The following is a 20222-nucleotide window of genomic DNA, read 5'->3' on the forward strand; positions in this document are numbered from 1 at the left end:
AAAACTGCCATCCTCATTCCAGAAAGAGCAAAGAAGGTGGAAGAGAGACTATTTCACAGGAAAATCCTAAATTCATACAGCTCTGACGAGAGAAATCTATATCTATGCGCACACCTATCTGGAGTGCAGTTTCTACAGCTCAATGCAATGTATATGCTGTAAACTGAAGAAAAGATTCATAGTGGAATAATTGTAATCACAGAAATATGCAATGCTACAAAGACAATAGGTAACTACCACACACTTCTGTTGTCAGTTGAGGGAAGTATTGAAACTTTAGCTTATTTTACAATCTAAACAGTTCTACCTCTGTGTGGGGATTTGATCCAGTCTGCATATTACTTCAAGGTTACTTGTGTCTTTTCTTTCACTAGTATTTTATAATGGAGGCACAAGTGGGACCAAACTGAGCTGATTCATACGCATCATCTTCAGATACTAAAATCTAAACTAAACAAATTTTTTCTTCAATTAATGTATTTAAAAGTATCTTTAAACTAGTTTCACATTACTTAATATCACCCACTCATGGCTTCTGTTTTATTCCAGCTCTTGTGAGTTATGAGGTTATCCCTAACTTGTGAAAATATTTCATATTTTAGACTCCACAACATTACTTATTTTATTCATATAAAGCGTGACAGGAAGGAATATGTATTTATATGCATATTAATTTTTGATTATCCAAATTATATGCTTCATCATATCCATGGTAAAGAAAAGCCACAAACATATTTAAGAATTTCTTTTTTGTGCCAGATCACGGGGTTATATCTTACCCTGAACATTGTCAGTTCTTATTGTGCTGTTTCATTTTCCTTTGCAATATACTGGTGGATTCAGTCAACTACAGTCTACTTCACTTACTTTTAAAGATAAATGTTGGCTTAGTGTCTACAAATGTGTACTAACAAAAGTCACGCAGACATTCATTAGTTTATAAAGGCTGCACTTAAAAACAGTTGTACATTGAAATGACCAACAGCCAAAGGGAACACAATAGTCGATAATTAAACAAAAGTGATGCTGATGTAAACAAATTACATGTTAACATACTTTGAGACACTGGGTTGTCAAAAAGAAAACTGGCTTTTACTCTGTTAACTTTCTTGTATTTTTTTTAAGTGTGAAAAAGATCACAAGCTAAATTATACCTTGGGGAACCTTTTTTCAGCCACTTAATTATATGAAATGATAATCTAAGCAACATTTGATCAAATTTTTCATTAGAACTCCCTTTTAATTTTTCATTAGCTTCATAATTAACTGAATTTGTACAGTCATCAGCCTGTTTACAGCTTTTTGCTTTGTAATGTACTGTACCATAACCCTCTCTTTTTTTTCAGATTATAACACAAAGTATAATACTGCCACATTATATCCTTTGCTGAATGACTGGAACATCCATTTCTACATGGCATCAGACTTATACATATATTTCCGTAGGTAAATGGAGAGAAAATGTTTCTCGCTGTAAATCTTATTTGAGTTCTCATTTAATTTTATTAAAGTGGAGAGGAGCAGAAATTAAACTAAAAAAATCAAAATGAAATTGAAGAGCTGGGCTGCTGAAACTGAAGCCAGAACCTGACATGATTTCACCACAAATAATGCTTCTGGACCTTATATGGCAAGCTGCAGCTTGAATGGATGATATCTTAGGTTTTGTAAAGCTAAAGGACTTATCTATTTAAAAAAAAAATCAGTCAGATAAGAGAATCTAAAGTTATGTCAAACAAATTACATTTTAGTTATTAGTAGCTAGTTTGTAAATATCAAAGACCCACTTATTGTAGTGCTTGGAGCTGCATTTGCATGCTGATGAAATGCAAGTGGATGGCTGTGAACTGTAGGGTTATCTCTAGTGGAGCAGTGGGGAGCTCCAGAATCAGACAGTTGAGCATCTGACCGACTCAAGAGTCCAAGCTGCAGACCTCTTCTATTCACTTTCTTCACAACAATTAAAATATGCAAAGTGATAATTTTCCTTAAGTAGCCTTAAATGTGCGATCTATTTAAATGTGAAGAAAATTGCCTGAAGCTTCTGGTGTGAGGGACAAAAAAGAATAAATTATGCAAATAGCAGAAAAGGACTCTACCACTTGAACGCCTAATTTTCCTGTAATAAGCATACTGTTTCATTTAATTTTTTGCCTCTTATTAAAAGTGACAGTTCTTTTGCACTGTCTGATGGTTATATCTGACACAAGCTAGGGAAATGACTGCTAGACTAAATGCTAAAGCATTTTGGTAGCTTTTTTAGATGATGGTTACATTCACAAAGTAATTATGCACTGAAGAGTCGAGAAATAAGGTTTAATTACACAGTAATCGCTTCTGATGGACATGGCAGAAGTGTGAACACCGCCAGACTGCAATCCATCAATGACAAACCCCTGGCCACTTTTAATTCCTCCTCATTTGCATCATAACCTCCGCACCAAGTTGCACAAATGCTGTTAAATGTTAATAGGAGCTGTCTCTCCACTCAAAATGAATGCTTAAGCTGTTTCGTTTTTTTTTTCTCCTCCACCTCAGACCTTCAAAACCAGCTCCTCTCTGAGAGCAGGCATTAAGCACAGAGCATGGTGCGTGGTCACTGTTGTGCTAATTGGGAGCAACACTTAAAGTTTTATCTCTCAAGCGCTAATAATGCACACTGCTGACAAACCAGTGAATAAGTAATGTACTTGGAGGAGGGGTGGGAGGGGAGAAACTGGCATGCCTAGAATGAAAAATGCAGTTGGGACCGTTGTTCAGTGACTAGCTATTTGATTAGGCCCTGTAGTCATATTTAATCCAGATCCTTGGGGAGCACAGCCAAAATTACATCTTCATCTCATCAAACATTCAGCCATCTTTAAGCATTCAGCTGATCAAGCTTTTATTGTTTCTCTTGCAGTTACACAGAGACAATGATGTCCTATGTTCTTCATTCATAACCCTGCAAAGCTAAGCCTAAACCAGCTGTGTTCCTCCTCCTCCTGTCAGGGCATGAGGGTGTAGTGGGGCTCTACCACTTCCACTCTGGCTACCAAACATGCCAGTCAGTGTTGTGTCCTAATATGTATATTTGCGTTTCCTTTCAAAATCCTTCTTTTTTTTCCTTTTTCCTTTCCACTTTTAGTCTCCTCTCCTTGAAGCCCGGTCCATTTCATAGGACAGGTCTACATCATTAAATTTTAAATGGATCTTTTTCTGTTAAGCAGCAGGTATCACTTTTGTCCTGACAAGAGGAGGCTCCCCCTGCCGCCTGTCCACCAATGCTTCCAGCTGTCTGCTTTGCAGAACAGGCAAGGCAATTTGTAAGCAGTCTGCTAAGTTTAACAGTAGACTCTAAGAAGTGACAAAAAAGAGCCTTTTTCTGCATGAAGATTGAGAATTATCAACACCTTTCAGTGCATAATAGTTAAGCCTTTATCACTTCAGGAGCTGCTGATAAGGTTAAGAACACTAGACAAACTGCTCATTAGTGGAAAGGTTTGCCTTTTACATTAAAGACTGCTGGGTACTGAAGTTCCTCTGGTGAGCAATACATCCCTGGCATTTGAAAAGAACGAGCTAATCGTTGTACATAAATGAATATGGAAAAGGAAATCTGGTAAGTTCTGATGATATTAGGGAGGTTTTTCCTGTACATTCATTGTATGCCTTTCTGCGATGCACCAAAGCTGCAAACACCAATGATGCAGAAGGCTGCATTCACTGGGCAAAGACTGTGTCTACAGGGGGAGCACTGGTGTATATCGGCTATGGGACTTGAATTACCAAGTCAACTAACTGCTCAAAAAGAACGAGGAGTACTTGTGGCACCTTAGAGACTAACAAAAGTGATCTAAACAACATAGAAGTTACAAGACTAGTGACCCCACTTTGCCTGATTACCCATTAGCTCCCGCTGTGCTACATTTGTGTTAGCAATGGTAAGAAAATTAAGGAAAAAAAGGCTAGAGTAAGTACAAGCTCATTTCATCAACATTCTGAAGTCAAACCCAAAAGAACTTCTCAGCCCTATCTCCCTACAGACTCTTAAATATCTACATGGCATTAACACATACATGGCTCAACCAGGGTGGACCGCATTGTGATAGGTGGTGTACAAAATAACAGAAAAGGACAGTTCCTGTCCCAAATAGCTGATAACTAAAAGACATGATATAACAGATGGATGAGGCAAACCAGGGTGTCAGGTTAAACAGGATGTAGTATTAAACATGGCTAACTAGGTAGGTCCCAGCAAGGTTATACCATTGCCATAATTTCCCTATAAGGGAAAAAAATCCTTACGCACCCTGGTGAAGGAATCCATGCAAGAATATAGGTGCATTTATGCTAGGGTTCTAACCGTGTTTAAAAATGGACCTATCCAGAAAAGTGCCTAATATTGTCTGAAATTTCTGTGTAGCTAGACTTAGCCTTATTATAAAAGGGTTTATACAAATCTTGCAGTTTTGGTAGCAGAGGCACTGTAGGTATTCTTGGTAGGACCTACACTATACCAGTGCCTGTCTACAATGGGATTTGAAAGTGTTAGCAAGGACCATTTTAAAAATCAGTCCTGGCTTTGCACTTGTATGTACACAGGATCTCATTTTCAGTACTAGTATGGCTGTGTTAGTCCCAGCCCCAGACAGGAAGAGTGGTCTGCTGGTTAGCGTATGAGCCTGGGGAGACCCAAGTTTAATTCCTTGCACTGCTGCAAACTTCCTGTGTAACCTTCAGCCAGTCACTTACTCTTTCATTGCTTCTGTAAAGTAAGGATAAGCACTGCCCTACCTCACTGGGATCTTGTGAGGCTAGATACACTAAAGATGGGGAGATCTTCACATATGACAGTGGCAGGGGCTGTATAAGTAGATGAGATAGATAGCCAGTAGCTACAACTGTGTTGTGGGACCTAGTCCCCCAATCATTTCTCAAGACCTGAGAAAATTATGATGTTGCCTACACTATGAAATAAAACCTTGTTACATCCCGTTCACCGAACACGGTTGGAATAGTGGAGTAGTTGGTGCCATAGCTCTAACAAAGTCATGAAAATCAAGGCTACTATCTTTACAAAATTATCTCTAAAGAGGGTGTTAGATTGTATACAAAGTAAATGCATTTGCTCTTGAATAAACAATATGATGAACTGGCAGAAATTAAACCTTGAAAACTGGTTCTTCCTGTGTTACCCTCCACTCCTGATCTCTTCACTTACTTTGTTCTCTCAAGATATAGTGTACCGGGCCAGACTATCAGCTGGCGGAAACTGGTTTAGTTCAGTTGACTTCAGTGGAGATACCCCAATTAAAACCCACTGAGGATCTGGCCCATTTTCTATAAAAGAAGGAAAAAAGGAGCTAACAGAATATAAGGAAGAGACACATCTCAGATTTTAAAAGTATTTAGGTGATAATACTTTCGAAAATCCTATTAGGTGCCTATCTGCATCTTTAGGCACCTAAATACCTTTACAAATCTGGGTCTTATTGCCATAGGATTTGATCTTTACTATAACTTAGCCCCGAACTTATGAGAGGCTTGTTGCTTTCAGTTCCCACTGCAGTAAGTGGAAGTTGAGGGCTTTTAGCACCTCGTTGGATCAGGCCCTCTGGAGTCTCCATTCAGTATTTAATCAAGGAAAACTAATGAACTCAATTGTCTGACAGAGTAAGAGCTTCAGATTTACTCCTCATGGACAGCATTCTGTTCGTAAAAAAAGGGACACACTTACTGTGCTAACAAAATAATAAGGTCTGTATTTGTTAATAGTGCATTACATATTGATGTTGCATCTGTCGTCAAATCTAATTGAACACAAAACCAACCCGGCCTGTTATGTTGAAATGCAAACCTGAATAGCTGATAAATCTACTTTGGAATTTTTCTTGTTACATTAATCTTTTTTGCATTTGTATTTTACTATATAAAAATTTGCTATAAAAATTCAATACAAAATACCTAATAGCAATCTTTTTTACTAAACCATCACCAGGTGCCATATTTTGTCACAATAATGCAAATAATGTAGATGGAAACAAATTTTCCATAGATCTAGTTTTAAACTGGTCATATGTACAGTAATATTATGATAATATGGTTTACACTGATTCAAAATGTGATTGTCTCTTTCTCCTGCAGTTTTTATGCATTTAAAAAAAGTTTAATCTTTCCCTCCTTTTTTAGAATTTGAAAAATGGAGATACAAAGGGAGTGGTGGCAGCTGAATTCCTTTTTTATGTATGGCCAGGCCAGGTGTAGTCCAGCATAATGGGTAGTAATATGCCTCTTCAGTTCTCTTATATGATGACCTGTATTTCCTCAGACATACAGAATGACTGAGGTGAGACTGAACTTAAGCATATTTTGTTCTTTGTAGCACTGAAGAATCAGCACAATATGAACTAATGTGGATTGCATTCTATTGAGATATGGGCTTTGTATACAATACAAAATATAAATAAAACCTTGGCTGCACTAGAGTTTTTTTTCTGGAAAAAAAAATCCCATAATTGCTAATACCCTGCAGCTGCTCCACCAGCGATAACAACTGTGGGAACATTTGCATAGACAAGGTGCAAACAGCCACTCGGAGCAGATTTAGACAGCATGGTACCAAAAATTCCAGCAATTGCCTGAAGCTTCCTATCACTGCTGCCTCTGGTAGAGTCTCACCAGGGGGAATTTTTTTAAAAAAAAGCTAGTGTAGGCCCAACCTACATACAGCTGTGAACTGTGGTTGTGGCCCGCATGTGTTACAACATGTTTTTGTCTGGCCTAAACAGACATTTCTTCTGTGAACAGAAGTAACAGGTGTCATAACCATATGAAGGAACCATGTGTTAAACCTGGTACCCATCTAGGCTAAAACACAGTTCAGAGTTATAACATCTCACTTGTTTCTAGCTATGGAAGCAAGGGAACAAAACATCTTCTAGCACAGGTGTGCCATAACTGGGGCTCACAAATGTGTTTAAACATGGTTACTCTTCTGGTGCAATAGGCTGCTAGGATACTGTTTTCTGTAGGAAATGAAGTCTAGTATTCAGTTTCCCTTATAATCCATAACAGTAATAGGGTGTTGAAAAGGAATCCTTAATCATTTACTCGGTCATAAGTTTTTCACCTGAAATGCCACACCAGATGAGTAACTCTTTAGTGCGAATTTAGCCACTTCCCCCACTGTGGAGGGGAGATTTGCTGCTGTTTGTTGAAAACATGTTCTGCAGGAGTCCTAGGCCTGCTTCTGCTCCCAGACTAGTTTTATAGTAGTGTGATTCCACTAGCCTGGCCCATTCCCTTCCATTGTAAACCCTACAGACAGGAGCCAGGGCAGAAGTGAAAATCTCTTCCTGCTCCCCTCCCTCCCTTAACGAGCTTCTTACCTCATTCCCTGTCATTCGACTGGGAATGGGGCGGAGCTTCTTTCCCTGCATGACAGACTGTAGAGCCAGCTGACAAACCTGGCAGACTTCTGCATTAGCTCTGGCCTCCAGAAGTCCTACTGTATCCTTGACTGTGCAGCTGTACTGGATCCATACTGTCAAGACCCCCCCTGCTCGGGGCTGTCTGACGGAGTAGTCAGCCCTCTTAAGGATAGTGGGGTCTAGTGATCAGCCCACCCCCATCACATGGTGTGAACCTTTAGATTTTGAAGTGTCTGACTTATACAAGAACCTAGGAGATATTGGTAGAGAGAAAGTGGTCCCAGTGATAAGTGATGCTCATCACTGGTTCTTTAAGAGCCTGGGACCAGGAGTTTTGCAGAGTGGATGGGACAAAGCTCCTCTCTTTCCCTTCCAAGTGGTATGAGATTTAAGGAAGCATATATACTGCCCCCTAGTGCCACATAGCAGGAGACTCACCAGGAGGAGAAGGCTGCCTGCTGAACCCTCTGAGCCTAGGGACTGACTGCGGGGGGGAAGAGCCAGATGAAGGAGAAGCTGGCTAAGGTCCTGCAACTGGCCTAAATTACAACCATCTCCAAGGAGGACTGCTGATACCTCCCATCCTAAGGAGAGGGACTGATGGAAGTACAAGCCAACCCCAGGAGCAGGGCTGAGGTTTCCTGAAAGTGGGCAAGAAAACCTATTAGGACTGTTATATGGACCCGAGTGGGTATGAACTTGAGTGACTAAGAAGTGTATTACTTCTGTTACTGTAGAAAGAGCAGCAAAGAGTTCTGTGGCACCTTACAGACTAACAAACGTATTGGAGTATGAGCTTTCGTGGGTGAATACCCACTTCGTCGGATGCAGGTAGTGGAAATTTCCAGAGGCAGGTATAAATATGCAGGCAAGAATCAGGCTACAGATAATGAGGTTAGTTCAATCAGGGAGAATGAGGCCCTCTTCTAGCATTTGAGGTGTGAACACCAAGGGAGGAGAAACTGCTTTTGTAGTTGGCTAGCCATTCACAATCTCAAATGTCAGGACCAGACTTCAAAGAGAAACTGCTGAGCTGTTTCTCTTTGAAGTCTGGTCCTGAAGTTTTTTTGCTGCAGGATGGCTACCTTTAAATCTGCTATTGTGTGTCCAGGGAGATTGAAGTGTTCTACAGGTTTTTGTATATTGCCATTCCTAATATCTGATTTGTGTCCATTTATCCTTTTACGTAGGGACTGTCCAGTTTGGCCGATGTACATAGCAGAGGGGCATTGCTGGCACATGGTGGCGTATATTTCATACACCAGACCCCACAAAAGGAATATGTGTTTTGAACTAATCTGATCTGCATAATTGGTTGAAATAATCTATGCGGGTGCTGAGGGCAGTGAAAAGGCCACAAGAGGCCATGCCCATGACCCTGTCCTTGTTACTCCTGGGAGAGGGCATTGTCAAAAAGATTGCAGTATCTGTTTTTGACTAAGTTTCACAGGGCTGGAGAGAGTCCATGCACCTCTATTTTTCTGCCCTCGCTTTTGTGAACATTGGGTATCAAAATAACAAGTACTAGGACATCTAACTAACCAAAAGAGTGACTGCAATTATTGGGTCAACAAAAATGGAGGCCAGAGCTTGAAAATGTGGCCCATGCAGTGTAGAAGAACTGTGAATAAGGATGTGTAAGATATTTCTACTAGTTTTGAGGATGAAAAGCAGCATTATCAGCTATGAATACTAGCAGATAAGTCAATTCTTCAGTTCTTTATATTTATGCAGTATAAGATTTAAAGGATTTAAGTATCTCTATAAAAGGAAAACCTTTTTATTTAACTCTCAGAATGTTATTTTATAGAAAGCCAGATGAATGAATCAGAAGACGTACAGTAAATGTCCACAGTCTCCAAAGGATTACTGCAGAGATTCTAGCATTTAAAGGTAAACATATTGCACTGGAGAAACTTTTAGAAAGACACCTTAAAATATTCTGCTAATTGCCAGAAATAGTCATAATTATGAATGTTTCTAAGTTGATTGGGGAAAATATGTTTCAACCATTGAGATTATTGTACTTTTAACACCTGCCCTAAGATATCTGTTGTTGTCAGTGTCTATGTGTTGGACTGGATAGATGTTAATATCAGCAAAATTTCCAGGATCTTTGTAGTTTAATTTGTCTTACATGTACTAAAACACCGTATTAAAATGTTTAAATAAATCTCAACAGGCCTGTTTGAACTCTGTATTGTAGTTACAGGGCACAATATTGTTAATCAATTTTATATTTGACTCAGAATTTCCAACACTGGAGATTCCAGATTAAACAAGGTGGACATGCAAACACAGCCCATTTCAAGAGTCAGTTTCACCGAGGGTAATGTCAAGTATGCTACAATCAGGGTCTGTGATAACGCTAATACCTGTTTTCCCATATAATATGTAACTTTATTTTTAAGAACCTATGATTTTCTTTTAAAGACAATAAAAATATCCAATAATCTAAGGTTTAAAAGCATTTGCTTTCCAACAATTGAAATGAAAATTAGTACTCTAATGTGCATTCTCCTTCCACTTCTTGGTGTGTATGTTAGACTGTCTTTGCCCTCTTTTAGACAGTGGTATATAGCATGTAAGTAGGTATGAAGGAATCTGAGTATAAGAGAGTGTCATTTACACACGATCTCTGAATTTCCACCATAGTATTCCCTAAGTAGTCTATATAGTATTGTTTCCTAACAGGGTTACTTGAAAATAATCCCTGTTCACAATGGAGAGGCACAGTATGGCAGAATCCTGCTAGAGTCCATTGTGATTAAGAGATGTTGCAAACAGTTTCAACTGCAGTGGAGACATGGCCTAAATCAGTAGTCTTTACCTCTCTCTTTACATAGTAGTTTCTTCTCCAACTCAAATGGAAACATGCTTCAGAGTTCATGCATTGCAGAGATTGACCTGAAGTATAAAGTCACCGTAACAGTAGCTGGTTTAAGAGAGCTCAGCTTTAACAAATTAAAATTGATAACTTTAAATATAGAGTAAACTATTGGCCAGAAGCTCACATTCAGATGAAAAGTCTTTAATAGTGTGGTCTAATGTAACAAACAAATAGGGGAAATATCACTATCATTTTCAGCCTTCAGATACAAAAATAGACTGGGGAAGGATGAAGCTTCAACAGCATCTCTCAGCTGATGGAAAGGAATGAAGAGCCAGGGTTGAAGAAATCTCCCACTGACTTTGAAATGTTTGTGTGCAGAAGAAAAAAATCTGCTTGACCAATGACCCTTCACTTCTCCATATACTAAAAGCTGATCCTGATAAATCGACACTTATTCCCAATTTTGTCGAGAACAATTTTTGGAGACTGCATTTTACTCATACAAAGACATTAAAAATGTATGTTGCTACCACTTTGGGTGCACTCATTCAGGGTGTTGTCAATGCCATCTCTTCATGGTTTAGGCCAGTCTTGTGTGAGCAGTTGTCAATATTTCTGTTTCAAAACCTTCTTCGTTAAGAGTGGTTGCAACTACTGCCAGGGTTAGTAAGACTGGATATTAATAGAAAAATGCTAGCTGACAGGTAGCCAAGTGTCAAAAGGGTCCATAGATACTGTTGGTTTCCATCAAAAAAAGACTGATATCAGGTTGCAGCCATATTTTCTAGTTACTAGAAGCTGCTGCTCCCCAATTAGTAAGCAAATGGGAATCCATTACAAGAGAAAATTAAAGATTATCTAGAATTGATGGAGACTCATTGTTAAGACATCATCATTTTCTTCCCTTTCCCCCTGCTTGTTTTTCTACTATATAACACTTTTAAAAATACTCTTTAAAATTAGTGTCTTTTGTACTAGTCTGACAGCACCAAAAAGTGTAACTCTCTCTCCCTTCCACTCCCTGGGCACCCCTTGTCCCCTCTCCCCCCAAAAAAACCAAAACAGATAACCCTTTATCTGTTCCCAATAACCTGTAGTGGGAATTGGGGAAACAAACAAAGAAGTTTATACAGAATCACTCACAGCTTGCAGGAAAGAGATAAGAACAGCCTAAATAAAACCCAACAACCTCAAAACCTAAAATGAGTTCATGCTAACCAAAGGGATTAAGAGGAATAATAAAAATGGCTTGTATTACTATATTGAGAATAAAGGCGCAATAAAAAGAATAAAAGTTTATTAATATATGAGATGGGGGATGAAATTAATGGTGATCCTAAAATGGCTAAGGTACAGAAATCCTTCTTAAAATGTTTTAAAATGAGAAATAAAATAGGTGCGCAACTGAAAAGATGTCTACCATTTCTACTTCACGCCTGAGTAGTTTGGGGACAGAAAAAAACCTCTGGCATAATTTAGAGGAGCCTAAAAGTGTCTCTAAATTATGCCTCCTGCAGCAGTTCTATAAGGAGCTATTTCCATAGTTCTGGGGAGGAATAAATATTTTTGGTGACAGGTTGAGGTATTTGAGGGTTTTTTAAGGACAACTTTTTGAAATTGGAGTGGTAGTCCTGACATAAATGAATTAGTGAACAGAGACCATCAATATGCAAGATAAATGTAATTTACTGTGTCCCTCTATAATTTATCACATGTTGAATATTACCAGGAATGGGTGCATAGCTATGTATCTGTCAGAATGGACACACACAGACATTTCATTGTTTTAGGATGACATTGAAAGGCCTTAAAAAAGAAATGAATTAGAACTATAAACTCATTTTGACACCAAGAATTATATACATCTTGACTATTTTGATATATGTGTGGTCTCTATCTCTATTGTTAGTAGAAAACTCAGTTTATTCCATACTTAGGCCTCAACCTTGAAATCAGATTTCTGTGAGTTGGCCCTTACTTAAATACAGACCCAAATGAGGACAATGTACTCTGTGTGGGTGCAGTAGTCCACCTGGGTGGATCCACTTCTAGGATTGGGGTCCAGATTCAACAATGGCTTTGTTACTTTGGTAAAACAAACATATGCATATTTGTTTCTAATTTGCCTTATTTCTTGGAGTAATATTTACCATTTACATATAATCTCAATGTGTGGACACCAAGTACTGCTGATATGTAAGACAGATAAAAATATTTTAAATTGCTGTATAGTCAAAAATCAGTGGTCAACTCACAATCCTAATTCTCTCTATAGGCATTATTGTGCTCATGATCATGGCATCTGAGCATTTATTAAAAATGTTATTCTTGAATATCCCATAAGATTTCTATTAGGTTTTCTTGATCATAAGGTAAAATGAACACCACCACCTAGCTGCTAAATGAAAGTGCTTCTTTACGATGAAAGATTGTTATAAATATAAATAACTTTTTGGAAAATATGCTTAGAATTTTTCCAGGGAATTTAAATAAAATAAGTTGTCTTATGATATGCATACCAATACCACTGTGATTTAAAAAAAAAAAAGAAATATCATATCTATTCATACAGCCAAAGTGACCCTTAAAGGAATCCAGTATTACCACAAAGCTGTCTGTCCTTGCTATTCTTAGAAGATAGGTAGTCCCTGGTAAAATGCCACAATGGCTCTTTTCGTAAATAGCTTACTTGTTATTAGTCATTTAATCCTTATCTATGCAACTGTTCTACTGACTACTAAACTGAAAATGGGAGCAATACAATGAAAGGTTCAGGTTTTACATGTGAAAAATGCAGTGGCTGTATTTTGTCCTACTTTGTAATTAGCCTTTATGTGTATGTTTAGATTGAAAAGTTAATCCTATAGTTTTCTGATCCAATCATATTAATGAAGTAGCAAAATTCTACTGGTGTGATTCTGTGCTTCTGTCAATTTAGTAAATAAATATGAAGCAGAATAAAATGCTTATGTTTTATCATACTCTTATAATTATGTAGGAATTAAACCAGTAAAAATGTAGATTGAACTTTGCTTTAATTGGTTTATGTTTAAAGATTCTTTGATCAGTGATAACAGTAATATATATGAACATGTTGCATTTTAAAGTGACGCTGCCTTTCATTAATCAAGTGTCTGTATGGTTGATTAATTTGAACAAGGTTTAAATTGCTATGAAAATTTATCATTCATAGCCATGATCTCCATTTACATATATGTTAATTATGGTAAATGTAATCTTTTTCTGAATCCTCCGGGCTGCATACTAAAAAGACACAGTGATCATAGTGTGTGACTACTTTTCTATTACAAAGTGAACTCGGTCTAGTACTCAGTAAAGTCTGTTTCAGTTGTCAAAAATAGAGTAAAAACATTAAAACATTTTATGCTAAAGAGAAGTTCAAATACTATAGACAGTATTTCTTTTTCAAATGATTTCCTTATTAAATAGCTAGAATGTTAAAGAAAATGAAACTACAACCAACCTCTATAGTATTTAGTTCCATATGTATGTGCTGAAAGAATACTTTCCCTATAAAGGCTTTCTCCAAATTAGCTATGTTATTAATAAGCACAAGAGAGGTTTTTCCATATGTCTTTTAAGAAGACTGACTTGGGAAGTGAGAAAGTCTGAAAAAGTCTTTGTAATAAAATTAAAATTAATTAAATTGCAGGAAACAGACACCTCTGAGGTTTATAGTCTCTGAACAAGTCCTAGAAAAAAAAATCTCTGTATGCTGACTGTAAAATAGCCAAATTAACGATCCTTTTTGCTTGCCCGGAATATACTGATGCATGTGTTTAATGAAAATAAACACACTTCACTCTGCTTTTTTCAGATTCTCCAACTGAAGATTACAGTAATTTGTCTAAAACATATTATGTTGTTGTAGTTAAGAATTTTATCAAGGTTTGAAGAGCAACAATGCTTTATAGCACATTTCCCACAGTGTTATGCAGAACATTTAGATTGGCAGGAAGTGGAATTCAGAAAGGAAACAAAAATATTTTTCTTCTTGCAAACACATCTTATATTATTTATGGAAGAGTAAGCATATCAATAGAAGCTAATTAATGTCCATTAAATAATACTATGGGCCTGATATTTGGAATCCATATGAAGGAAAAACTCCTACTGATTTCTACAGAGAAAATTCCTGCATAGGGTTTGCAGGATCTGGCCCTATATTTGTTTCATCCAGAACATCCACCCACAGTTATTCAATATGATGTAGAATAAATCATAGAATTTAGAGATGAAGAAGAATTATGAGGTCATCCAGCCCCTGCCCTGTTTCAGAAAAGCACCTGAGCTTGCGTTACGCCCACCTTTATCCACAACCGCACTTAAGCACATGCTTAACTTCATTGTCTTGAATGCATGACTGAATGAGGGCTTGATCCGGCTCCCCTGGAAGGCAGCATCAGAACTCCCAGTGACTTGAACGTATTAAGTCGTTAGGGCCCTACTTCCTCCCTGCCAATAATGCAGAACTGGTTCTTACATTATTTTCTGATTGTCTTTCATATCAGTTTTTTACATTTTGAAATGAAACCTTTTTTAGCAGCTCAGAATTATATCGAAGGGACTCTTCATAGGGACAAGTTAAAGGATTTATTTATTTCCATTAAATTTATATAATTTTCTGCTTAAATTGATAGTATTTACATTACGTATTCACTGCAGAACCAACCTCATTTCTTAGTCACAACTTAATGCAATTAAAATGTCTATTTGGAAATCTTTGCAAGCATCGCACCTTTTACTACCTGACTGGGCTATTTTTAAAGATACTTATTGTGCAATTTTCTTTCAGACAGTTTCATAAAGAAATAGAGTGATTTAGGCCTTGATCCTGAAAACACTTAAGCAAGACAGAGTTTTTGCCTTTCAGGCTTCTGGGAACCATAAATACAACATCTGAAGAGGCTCTTGATACATTACAAGGAAGAAAACATAGATAGTGAGGGATCAGCTGTTGTGACCTGCACAGGATGTGCCATGTTTATCTTTCTCACAGAGGACAGAAGCGACTTTGCCTGGCTGAGGTGCAAGCTGGTCTCTGTACTGGAGGTCCAAGTAACGACCTGCATTGCATCAGAGAAAATGAAGACTTCCTGGAAAGAAGTCAGGATTGATTTGTGGCCGCAGTGTACTGAAGTGCAGGGGGGACTGAAGAATACGGAAGAAAATTGGCAGCATGTGACCTCCAGAAGAAGAAGAAGACCCAATATACCCCCAACACAGATAGAGATAAGCAATTGCTTTCAGGCTGTCTGCACAGGTACTTCTGCTGAGAATGCCGTGGAAGAGTCATCTGAACGAAGGGATCAGAGGGAGACCCCATCGACCAGAAGGCATGGGATGTATTGTCCTAGGGGTGGGAGGAGAAGGGTAGTGGTGGTCATGGACACCCTCCTAAATGGGGCAGAGTCATCATCTGCCATCTGGACCAGGAATCACAAGAAATGTGCTGCTTGCCTGGAGCTAGAATTCAGGATGACACGGAGAGTCTGCTGAGTCTCATCGAGCCCTTGGACCGCTACCCCCTCCTACTTTTCCACATGGGCACCAATGATACTGCCAAGAATGACGTTGAGTGGATCACTGCAGACTATGTGGCTCTGGGAAGAAAGATAAAAGAATCTGGGGCTCAAGTAGTATTCTCGTCCATCCTCCCTGCTGAAGGGAAGGGACTGTTGAATCGTGGAAGTAAATGTGGGCTACGTAGGTGGTGTGGGTGAGACAGCCTTAACTTCTATGACAAGCTGATGTTCCAGGAAAGAAGTTCTAGGACTGCTATACTGGGATAGGCTCCAATCTATCCAATACTGGGAAGAGCATCTTTGGACATCATCTGGCTAAACTGATAAGGAGAGCTTTAGACGAGGTCTTATGTAGGCTCAAGTAATGAAGTCAAGAGGAAGGGGCTGAATTCTGGATATCTGTTGGAAGACTATTACAGCAAAACATAATATGTCCTACAAGTTCTTAGCATGTGTAGGGGACAACTTTCTGAATCAGAAAGTTGAGGAAACAACTAAGGGGTCATCCATTTTGGATCTGGTGTTGACTATGAGGGATGAATTAGCTGTGAATGTTAATGTGGCTGGAAACTTGGTAGGAAGTGATCATGATCTGATAGAATTCAAGATCCTAAGGAAAGGAGGACATGAGAACAGAAAAAAAGGACACTGGACTTCTGAAAGGCAGATTTCAACCAACTCAGAGAAATAATAGTCAAGATCCCATGGAAAGATCAATTAGGAAGAAAAGTCAAAGGGGGCTGGCAGTTGCCCACCTGGCACATGTCACCCATTTGCCTGCCTGGTGCCTGCCCACCCGCACAGTGCTCCAGGGCTGGAGGGGGCATGCCACCCGGCCTCCCTCCTAGCACTCGAGCTGAGAGTGCTTGTGCAGGCTGGGGTGGCGGAGGGAGAGAGGGGCTCTCAGCCACAGGGTTATGGGGGCTCTGGCCTCTGGTGGGAGAGGTGGGGCCTCAGGCAGAAGGGGCGGGATGGGCTGAAGGATAGACTTCCTGAGCCCAGCGTTCACCAGTCACCTATGGCCTGACCTCAATACTTGGGAAGCTACTAGAGCAAATGCTCAAGTTGCAAATACCTGGAGATGAAGGGTTAATCACTAGCAGCCATCCAGCCCTCTGTAATGAGTTGCAGATGAACCTGTTCACCAGCCGTACTGGGCTGTTGTATTGCCCCCAACCCTTTTTCCCATCTATCTTGTCATGATTTTGATTCTTAATCATTATTGCCTTTCTTCTGGAATTGAGATTGACTATCACATGGATGGCCAGCTCTTCAACCTGCAGCATCTTCATTCTAAAACTATGGTCACCAGGATTGTTATTACTGACCATCAGTATGCTGACGACTGTGCTATCCTAGCGCAAACCGAGGCTGATTTACAATCCACCCTAGATCTTTTCTCAGGTGCCTATCCTAGCCTGAGACTTTCCCTCAACATTGGGAAGACTAAGGTGTTCCGCCTGCCTCCCCCAGCACAAGTTGGTCCCCTTCTCCAACGAATTGTCCTTGGTGGTGAATTCCTGGAAAACATTAATCATTTCTTTTACCTTGGTAGCCACTTCTCCCAGACAGCCAATCTTGATGTGGAGATCAAACGTAGGATCTGTTGGTGCCAGTGCGTCCTTTGGAAAGTTGCTTCATTGTGTCTTTCCATCCGCAGATCTCTGTCAATAAACTACGATCCTGGTCTACAATGCAGTAGTCATTCTCACTCTTCTTTACGGATGCGAGACATGGGTGACATACCGAAGCCATCTTAAACATCTGGAATCATACCACCAGCACTGCCTTAGGAAGGTTCTCTGTATCAGATGGGAAGATCATTACAGCAGTCCCAGCTTTCTCTCTGCAGCTAACATCATCAGCACTGAGGCAAAAACATCAACTTTGCTGGGCTGGCCATTGTGTGAAGATGACTGATACTCATCTTCTGAAGCAAGTCTTCTTTTTTTTCAACAGAGGAAATGGTACAAGGACACCTTGAAAGTATATCTTAAGAAGGGAGGCATTGACCCCACGAATTGGGAAGAGCTGGCTGGCAATAGGCTGCAATGGAGTCACATCATACATCAAACCTCAGCCCATTTTGAAGAGAATCCCCTTGCTCAAGAGGCTGACAAATGGCAGAGGAGGAAGGAAACTACAGCATCCTGGCTAGCAGTTGTGCTCTTTCCAAGCAACCATTGGTCATATATGTGGAAAAAACGGTAGAACATGGATTGTACTCCTCAGTCATCGTAAGTCTCCTCAATGACTTTTTTCCTCTTGGCAGACATCCTCATATCAAGGGATAGCTGATAACTAACAGCCAGCATAGATTTACTAATTACAAATCATGCCTAATCAGCTTGATTTCCTTCCTTGACAGGGTAACTGGTTTGGTGGATAGGAGAAATACAGTGGACATAATATACCTGGACTTTACCAAGTCTTTTTACACAGTCCCACATGACATTCTCATAAGTAAGCTGGAGAAATGTGGGCTTGGTGGAATTGCTATTAAGTGGATACAGAATTGGTTAAACAACTGCAAACAAAGGGTAACTACCAATAGAATGATGTCATATGGGAGGGAGGCCTCAAGTGGGGTTCCACAGGAACCTGTGTTCTGGGTCCTGTGTTGTTTAACATTTTTATTCATGAGCTGGATATAGGACAAAAAGCTGGGGGAGGGTTGCCAACACTTTGAAGTATACAGCAAAATTCAAAAAGGGATAGAGAATAAAACAGAGAATATCTTATTGCCTTTATATAAATCCATGGTACACCCACATCTTGAATACTGCATACAGATGTGGTCTCTTCATCTCAAAAAAGATATACTGGCATTAGAAAAGGTTCAGAGAAGGGCAACTAAAACGATTAGGGGTTTGGAAGGGGTCGCATATGAGGAGAGATTAAAGAGGCTAGAACTTTTCAGCTTGGAAGAGAGGAGACTAAGAGGGGATATGATAGAGGTATATAAAATCATGAGTGGTGTGGAGAAAGTGAGTAAGGAAAAGTTATTTACTTGTTCCCATAATATAGGAACTAGGGGCCACCAAATGAAATTAATGGGCAGCAGGTTTAAAACAAATAAAAGGAAGTTCTTCTTCACATAGCACACAGTCAACCTGTGGAACTCCTTGCCTCAGGAGGTTGTGAAGGCTAGGACTATAACAGGGTTTAAAAGAGAACTAGATAAATTCATGGAGGTTAAGTTCGTTAATGGCTATTAGCCAGGATGGGTAAAGAATGGTGTCCCTAGACTCTGTTTGTCAGAGGGTGGAGATGGATGGCAGGAGAGAGATCATTTCATCATTACCTATTAGGTTCACTCCCTCTGGGGCACCTGGCATTGGCCACTGGGCTGGATGGATCTTTGGTCTGACCCAGTATGGCCATTCTTATGTTCTTATGCTGATAAACTGGAGAACTGGGCTATAGACAACACAATGAAATTCAACAAAGACAAATGTAAGATCCTACACTTAAGGAAGAAAAACCAAACAGCAGCACTGTTGAGAAGGATCTGGGAGTTGTGGTGAATCACAACCTCAACGTGAGTCAACAGTGCAACTCTTTTGCAAAAAAAGCAAATGCAATTTTAGGTTGCATTAACAGAAGCATAACATGCAAGTCACGGAGCTAATAGTACTGCTCTATTCGGCACTAGTTAGGCCTCAGCTGGAATACTGTTTCCAGTTTTGGTCACCAATGTATGGAAAGGATGTAGAAAAACTGGAAAGGATCCAGAGGCAAGTGACAAAGATGATCAAAGGAATGGACTGCAAGCCATATGAGCAAAGGCTGCAGGAACTGGGTATGTTTAGTTCGGAAAAAAGAAGATTAAGGAGGGATGTGATAGCAGTCTTAGGGATAGCATAGCAGATTTAGATTAAATCTCAGGGAAAAAAATCCTAACTGTAAGAACAGTAGGACAATGGAACAGACTCCCTGGGGACGTCGTAGACACTTCTTCACAAGAGGTTTTCAAAAGGAGGCTGGATAGCCATCTATCTTGGATGGTTTTTACACAACAAATCCTGCATCTTGGCAGGGGGTTGGACTAGATGACTGTTGGAGTGCCTCCTAACCCTATGATTCTATATGCTAAACTTTAAAAGTATATGTAATTCCATTGACTTCAGAAGGACTACTCACATGCTTCGAGTTAAGCATGCATTTGGTTGCAGGATTGGGGCCCAAGTTTTGAAACAAGCTAGAATGCTATATATACATGCATACGTTAGTGTGCACATAAATCAGGCTTGCAAAATCTGAATCACTCAGATGAGTGTTTTCTGACTAGTAAATAAAATATAATTTTTTATTACCAGATATCGTGGTTGGTTTGGTATAGATAAATCATGCTTATTCAAAATGTTGGAGTTTTAAAATTCATTCCTAGCCCACCAATCTGAAATCTGTATGGAATTCATATGGAAAGTG

The 20222-nt window shown here is 39.3% G+C and overlaps 1 long non-coding RNA gene across 1 annotated transcript in view; it reads right to left on the bottom strand.

The window, feature by feature from the left end:
- Positions 1 to 10290: 10290 nt before the first annotated feature.
- The window catches only part of LOC120374917, an 80707-nt gene continuing 70775 nt past the window's right edge, over positions 10291 to 20222 (bottom strand). Inside the window, exon 3 of the long non-coding RNA XR_005586337.1 lies at positions 10291 to 10319. This is a non-coding gene — a long non-coding RNA (uncharacterized LOC120374917). The remainder of the gene's footprint in view (positions 10320 to 20222) is intronic.

Source organism: Mauremys reevesii, linkage group 11 (assembly GCF_016161935.1).
Source record: "Mauremys reevesii isolate NIE-2019 linkage group 11, ASM1616193v1, whole genome shotgun sequence".
Taxonomy (NCBI): Eukaryota; Metazoa; Chordata; order Testudines; family Geoemydidae; genus Mauremys; species Mauremys reevesii.